This window comes from Rattus norvegicus, chromosome 1, assembly GCF_036323735.1.
Source record: "Rattus norvegicus strain BN/NHsdMcwi chromosome 1, GRCr8, whole genome shotgun sequence".
In the NCBI taxonomy this organism is placed as follows: domain Eukaryota; kingdom Metazoa; phylum Chordata; class Mammalia; order Rodentia; family Muridae; genus Rattus; species Rattus norvegicus.
In genome coordinates this window covers 122,925,368-122,933,522 of record NC_086019.1, presented here as the reverse complement: position 1 = coordinate 122,933,522, position 8,155 = coordinate 122,925,368, and positions in this window count along the sequence as shown.

Here is an 8,155-nt window from a genome sequence, read left to right as displayed (position 1 = left end):
TAAAATAACAAAGTGTTTATAAATTCATGGTAATATAGGCACCATAGTTTTGTGAATCCTATTCTGTGTATATTACTCTGCTACATTTTTACAAATAAAACCATACGCAGCATTATGAACAAAATTTACATATATTAATTTATATAATATACATTATTTCTATTCCCATTAGACAAAAATAATGCCTAGACATTTGATGTATTTTTCCTCTCTAGTTGATTCAGAAGACTGAAGGATATAACAATCTCTGAACACTAAGCTATTAGAAATTAATTAAATACTATGATCACAGTAATAACAGTAGTAGGTACTTCCCAAGGGTATTGTGTCTAATAACCCACAGGTTCCTGGCCCAATAACAATAAAAGTTATGGGTTTTATCTTTTGGAATGGGCCTTATACCCTATTTGAAAACTATTATTTATAGCCAAGAAATTCATGTAACTATTGTATCAGTTGGCATATTTTTGGACAGGACAATCATTATAAGCACTGGGATTCAAAGCCTGGTGTGATTGATTTTTTTTTTCTCCTCTTGTGGCAGAGAACTGCTTCTAATGCCATGGAAGCTATCCATTAGGTACCAAACTTACAGGGAAATTTTATATTGATTTCCCACTGTTCTATAACTAAAGAATGTAGTGTCTTAAGCTAAAGACGCTTACTTTCAAATTCGGGAGAGTAACCAAAATATTTTCAGTAGCACTGCAATGAATAGTATCTCCCTGGAAAACAATTTCAGAGGTAACACATTTCTGGTATTAGATTTTATATTTGTTAGCTTGTAGTGTCCGGTAGAGAAGTTGTTACTCTGTTATCTGTTAACCCTATTGTTAAAATATTGACATATACATTTACATACTAGTTGCTCTCCATGAAACTTATTCAAAATTCCTCAAGTATCATTTATCCTTTTCTGTATTCACTCCTTTATCCTGCTTTTCTATCCACCTCAACATTTAAGGATTCACGGAATATTTTTACTTGATCCCTTTATAGTACTGGTTTATGAAGCACTCCCTTTCCTTAAATTCATTCCCACACTCCCTTACTAGTTTCCTAATCTATATAGTTATTCCAATTACAACATACATATCTGAGAAATAATATGTTTTACTTCTGAATCATGTTCTTCTGTGATAGAGTTTCAATACCTTTAGGGGAATATAATTTTAAAGTTGTTCTGAAGTCCACACAAGTCTAGTAACTGCAATCTAATGCCCTCACCTTTCCAAATACATGAGATTATAATGCTTGAGATTATAATATAAATTGTATGCAATCATTTCAGAATAGTAAATAGTTGGGATTTTAAGAAACTTTAAAGTTAAGGAAGAACAGAGAAATCATAAAGCCCCTTATCTTCCTAAGGCATGTAGCCAACAGGTAAACAAACTAGGCAAGTATATGTGATGTCCTAGTTTAGTATCTGGAATCAAGAACTAAAAATTAAAAACTTTTGCAAATTTTATATATGGTCTAATAATTACATTCTGATTTACACACATTCATTCAAACCAGTAAATATACGCAATGTGTTTATGTATTGAATTGGAATACATAGGTAGCTTCACCATGAAAAATAATTATAAATTTGTAACACTATCCAATGCTTCTCAATTCTTTTAGTTACTACTTAGCAAAATATAACATCCGGGCTCTCTCCAAATCTAAACTCTAAAAACTACATGTCTGTGTAAAAATATAGTTCAAAGATTGATTATTGTTTATCTTGAAGACAGACATCATTCTACTTATAACAAGCTCCAGGTGTTCATGTTTCTTTTTCTTTATAATTTTCGATTTGTTTTCTATACTACTATGAAATCTACAACTGTTATATGATCTAACTATGCAACAGTATTTGTTAAAAGGTCAAGTGTGTGCTAACTTTGTTGTATATTTAAAGAAATTTTAACGTCTTAAATGTACATTAAAATACCAAAGGAGGTTCATTAGAAATTGTAGTATTATAATTTATGCACAATAATTTTCACCATTTATGATTTCATTGCTTCTGCCTGAACTAATTCTCAAAGGGGTGATGCTCAGGGAATTCACAAAGAAAACTTCGGTCCCTGTGGTTTAGTCATTTTTTTTTTTCCTCTGCAGCCTCATGAAGTCCGCAGGGCCCGATAGTGACATTTCTTTTGGCGACGTTTCCTGCGATATTTACATTTTTTCTTAATATTATACTCCTAGACTGTTCTCATGCTTTCTAGAGAATATCGACAATACCGACTGAAAAACCACTAATCAACTTTAAAACTGCTTTCTTTCCCTTTCACTACCCTCCAACTCTTTTTTTTTTTTTTTTTTTTTTTTTTTCGGTTTTACTCGCCGGTTGGCATAGCAACTGCAGGAAATGAGTCACAACCGCGCACGTAAGATGGGAGGAGCCTGCGGAGGAAAGATTTAGAAACCACAGGGACCAAAGTGTCTCTTCTTTGAGGATTTCCCCGAGCCACAAAGAGAGATGCACTGTCACGATGACTTAACTTCCTGTTGTCTCAGGAACCCGGAGCGGTTCGCGGTTTTTCGTTTTTCACGTTTAGAAGTAATCCTAAATCTATTAATTAATGACCTTGCAATCATACGGATTTTAAGAGACGCGGCTCTTTCTGTTGAGCTCCTATTCTGTAGTTGTAGTTTTACAAATGAATACTAAAGACAGAAATTGCTTTTATAAAACTAAGGAAAATACTCTGGCGTTAAACCCGGGAAGCAGGGGAATGGAGTGGATTAATCCGCCTTTTATTTTTAAAGTAAAATTTTTGTATCGAAATTTCAGGGTTAAAGTCTTTAAAAAAAAAAAAACCTTCAATGGGATTTTCTTAAATACAGTGTGGATGTTTTACACACGTTTTGCTTTTCTCTCTGACATCCAGTAATTTTTCTACCAATATATCTAAACAAGAATGTTTCACTCATCGATATGTCTGTGTGTGTGTGTGTGTGTGTGTGTGTGTGTGTGTGTGTGTGTGTGTGTGTGTGTGTGTGTTTTATCTATTCAGTACTTGAACTGGCCATAGTTAAGCTGACCATTATGACAGGAAAAGAAACTTCCACATAGTTTTTTGATTGGGAGATTAAGATTATATCAGAGTACATCAGATGTTCTGGAGTATTTATCAATAGCCAAGGACTATGTGAAGCATCATTGGACAGACAATTATTAAGAAAAGAGACTGGCTGAGATAGGATCGAAGTGATAAGACGTCAACGGAGAATAAGCACATTCATTTGTGCAGGGTACTGATTTCTCCAACCTTTAAAAATGGTTCTTTTTAAAATACAGTTTTATGTAAAAGAGTACAGACATCCTGAAAAAGACTTCTAGATCTTAAATTAAACTCTACTAAAGACAGTCAATTTTCAGATGATTAAATTTTTTTATTTTATTGAAAATAGACTTATACAAAGCATCTTGGTTACAGTTTCCCCTCCTTCTACCTCTCCCACTTTCTCCCTATCTCTCCTCCCCTCTGTATCAACTCCCATTCAGTCTCTCATTAGAAAAGGAAGGGCTTCTATGAGATAGTAACAAAGTATGACAAAATTTGGTAAGAACATCTTAGTTGCGAAATGTAACTTAATTTCTTTCCTAGAAATTGAAAATTGTGTTTAGCTTAGTTTGACAGTCATTAAGGTGTTCATTATGGGTAAGTATGATGCTGAGCTTAAATAAGTGGTGAGATTTGAGAATCAATGATACTAAATACCCAGGGAAAACAAATGTAACCCAGTCCTGATAACTTAAGCTGACAGCACTTTTACTCTATTTGTATGCCATAACTTATTTTATATTTTATATAAATTATTTTATTTATTTATATATTATAAATATGATTTATTTATATTTTATATAAATTATAACACTGATTGTGAACAAGTTTTAGAATTTCCTTCCATGTGTGTGAAAGTTTTTATGTAAGTTGGTTTTGACATTGATGTCTGTATTTTATGTTATTATTTCTATACAAAATCAAGAATAGGGGCCTACACCCAATTTATATGATATAGCTCATATAACATTCTACCATTGTTTTCTGTCACTGCTATAAGATGAAGAAATTACTAACTTCTGGAAGTCAGTATATATTGGATATTAGCCCTCTATCGTAGTGTAGGATTGGTAAAGATCTGTTCAAAAATCTATTAGTTGCCATTTTGTCCGAAAGACAGTGAGTGCCCTTTGCCTTACAGAAGTTTGTAATTTTATGAGGTCCATTTGAGGATCCTTGATCTTAGAGCGTAAGGGTCTGTTGTTTTGTTCAAGAAATTTTCCCCAGTGCCCATATGTTCAAGGTTCTTCCACACTTTTTCATTATTACTTTGAATGTACCTGGTTTTATGTGGAGGCCATTGAGCTTTGTACAGGAAGCTAAGAATAAATTGCTTTTCACTCTTCTACATCCTGACTTCCAGTTGAACCGGCATTATTTGATGAAAATGCTATCGTTTTATCCATTGGATATTTTTAGCTCCTTTTTTTCAAAGATCAAGTAACCATAGGTATGTGATTGTCATTTCTGGGTATTCAATTCTATTCCATTGATCTACCTTCCTGTCTGTGTAGCACGACCACACAGTTTCTACCACTATTGCTCTGTAATATCACTTGAGGTCAAGAATGATGATTCCCCCAGAAGTGCTTTTACTGTTGAGGACAGTTTTAGCTCCCTTGATTTTTTGTTGTTACGTATGAATTTGCAAATTGTTCTTTCTAACTCTATGAATAATTGAGTTGAAATTTTGATTGGGATTGCATTGAATCTGTAGCTTGCTTTTAGCAAAATCACCATTTTTAGTATTTTTTTCTTTTATTCGAATTTTTTATTTACATTTCGAATGTTATTCCCATTCCTGTTTTCCCGGACATAAGCCCACTATCCCATCCCCCTCCTTTGTTGTATGTTGGAGCATATCTGGGGATATGACCAGAAGAGGTATAGCTGTATCCTCAGGTAGTACAATGTGCAATTTTCTGAGGATCCTCTAGACTGATTTCCAGAGTGGTTTTAAAAGCTTGCTATCCCATCAACAGTGGAGAAGAATTCCTCTTTCTCCACATCTGCACAGCATCTGCTGTCCCAGAGATTTTGATCTTATTCATTCTGACAGGTGTGTGGTGGAATCTCAAGATTGTTTTGATTTGCACTTCCCTGATGACTAAGCATGTTGAGCATTTCTTTAAGTACTTCTCAGCTATCCAATATTCCTCAGCTGAAAATTCTTTGTTTAGATCTGTACCCCACTTTTTAATATGGTTATTTGGTTCCCAGGAATCTAACTTCTTGAGTTCTTTATATACTTTGGATATTAGTCATGTATCAGTTGTAGAATTGGTAAAGATCTCATAGGAGAAGAGGGAGGGGGAAGGAATAGGTGGTTATTCATGGGAAACCAGGAAAGGAGATAACATTTGAAATATAAATAAAAAATATCCAATTTTAAGCTCAGAAAGAGAGAGAGAGAGACAGGGAGAGACAGAGACAGAGACAGAGACAGAGAGACAGACAGACAGAGACAGACAGACAGAGAGAGAGACAGGCAGAGAGAGAGAGAGAGAGAGAGGGAGAGGGAGAGGGAGAGGGAGAGGAAGAGTCTTGAATACGAAGGCATAAGGGGAATTTTTTTCTGAACAGAATACCAATGAGTTATGTTCTAAGATCAAGAACTGACAAATGGTACCTCATAAAATAGCAAAGCTTCTGGAAGGCAAAGGACACTGTCATTGGGACAAAATTACTACCAACAGATTGGTAAAAGATGTTTACCAATTCCACATCAGATAGAGGACTAATATCCAATATATACAAAGAACTCATTAAGTTAGACTCAAAAGAGTCAAATAACCCTATTAGAGAAAGGGGAACAGAGCTAAACAAAGAATTCTCATTTTTGGTGGGATTGCAAGATGATACAACCACTCTGGAAATCAGTATAGAGGTTCCTTAGAAAATGGGACACATTACTACCTGAGGACCCAGTTATCCCACTCTTGGGCATACACCCTAAATTTGCTCTAACATATAACAAGGGCACCTTCTACACTATGTTCATAGCCATCTTATTTATAGTAGCCAAACACTGGAAATAACCCAGATACCCATCAACAGAACATTGGATACAGAAAATGTTATACAGCTACACAATGGAGTACTGCTCAGCTATTAAAAATCAATGATTTCATGAAATTCATTTGCAAATTGATGGAGAGGAAATGTGAGGTAACCCAGTAACAAAAGAAGACACATGTTATGTACTCACTGATATGTGGATATTAGCCAAAAGGAAGCAAGAATACCCATGATAAGCTTCACAGAGCATATGAAACTCAAGAAGAAAAATATCACACCACAGTTTGGATGCTAAAGTACTACTCAGTAGTGGCAAGAGAATAATCTCTGAGAAGTATAAAGAGAAAGATATCTAGAGAGAGAGAAGAGGAGGTACAGGAAAGAGGGGCCAATTCAGTTATGGGAGGAAATGGTAAAGAAGGACAGAAGGTCAGTAATTTGAAAGTAGGTGTGTAGCAGTGGGGGAGGGGTAGCTGGTGGTAGCCACTAGAAAGTCACAGATGACAGTGACATAAGAGTTTCTCAATACCCAATAGGGAGGATTTTGGCCAAAATACCCAAACAACAAAGGGGAGATAGATCCTCTAGAAACCATATCCAGTGGATAGGCATGGCCCCAGTTGAGTGAGGGGGGCACCCACCCACCTCAAAATCATTAATCCAAAATTCCTCCTGTCAAAAGAAATGCAGGGAAAAAGAGTGGAGTAAAAACTGAAGGAAAGACCAGAGACTGCCCTCCAAAGGGATCCTTTTTATCTACTGACACCAAACCCAGACAGTATTGTTGATGCCAATAAATGCTGACTGACCGGAGCCCAGTATAGCTGTCACCTTAGAGGCTCTTTCAGAGCCTGATCAATACAAATTCTCACATACACAAACAAATATTAAACTAAGTGCAGGAACAACAATAAGTAAGTTAGGGCAAGTGCTGTAGGAGCTGAAGGGGGTTGCAACCTCATAGGAAGAACAATAATATCAACCAATCAGAACTCCCAATTCTCTCAGGGACTAAACTACAGACCAACTAGTCCACAAGGTATACCTATGGCTCTAGCTGGATGTGTAGCACAGGACTGCCTTATCAGGCATCAGTGGGAAAACCCTTTTGTCCCCTGGAGACTTGATGACCCAGATAAATGCTAAGCTGCTGAGGCAGAAGATGGTAGGCATGTGGGGGAGACATCCATAGAGACAGGAGGGATGGAGGAGGGCATAAGAAACTTTGGAGTGAATGGGGGTAACATTTGAAATGTAAATAAATAAAATAACCATTTTTAAAAGAAAAGAAAATGGCCTCCCATACTCTCATAATGAGTAACACTATTAGATAATAGGGCCTTAGTGTGATATTAGTGGTCTTTTTGAGGGAAGTTGGCATAGGACTTGACCTTTTAGGTTTCAGAAGCTCTACCTAGACCTAGTGTGACCTTAGTTCTCTTCGTGGTGCTTGGAAATTTTCCATGATCCTTCTACAGAAACATGTCTTTCTGTATCCTGCCATGCTTTCAGCAATGATATTAATGCACTAAACTTTGAAGATATAAGCCAGCACCCATGATATATTTAGATTGTAAGAATTTCCTTGATCATCTCTGTGCTTTTTCTGGTGTTATTGAGGTCTCTAGATCCTATAACCCTTCCTATCCCTCTCCCACAGTATTTTCTGAGCTCTGCCGCATGTTTGCCTGTGAGTCTCTACATCAGCTACCATCAGTTTCTGCATGAAACCTCTTTAATGATGATTATGCTAGGCTCCATTACACAAAGTGTAGTAGGGCATCCGTAGGTATGATTTTATTGACTTTTTTGCCTATGATGTTTGCTTTTATCCTAGAACTCAAAGCTACCAAGCTCCTAGCTCTTATCCCTCTAGGCATTGCTAGGGTTACGATCCCTCTTCTGGCTTGCATTTCTAGCTGGAACAGTATGTGGATGTCCCCTTCTAAGGTTTTGGTACCACTTTTACCAATGCACAACATGCTATCAGGACCAATTGTAGATTGAAGGTTTTGTGGCCATGTTGGTGTCTAAATCTCTCTACTGGAAGTGTGTCTGGTTACGCAAGATGT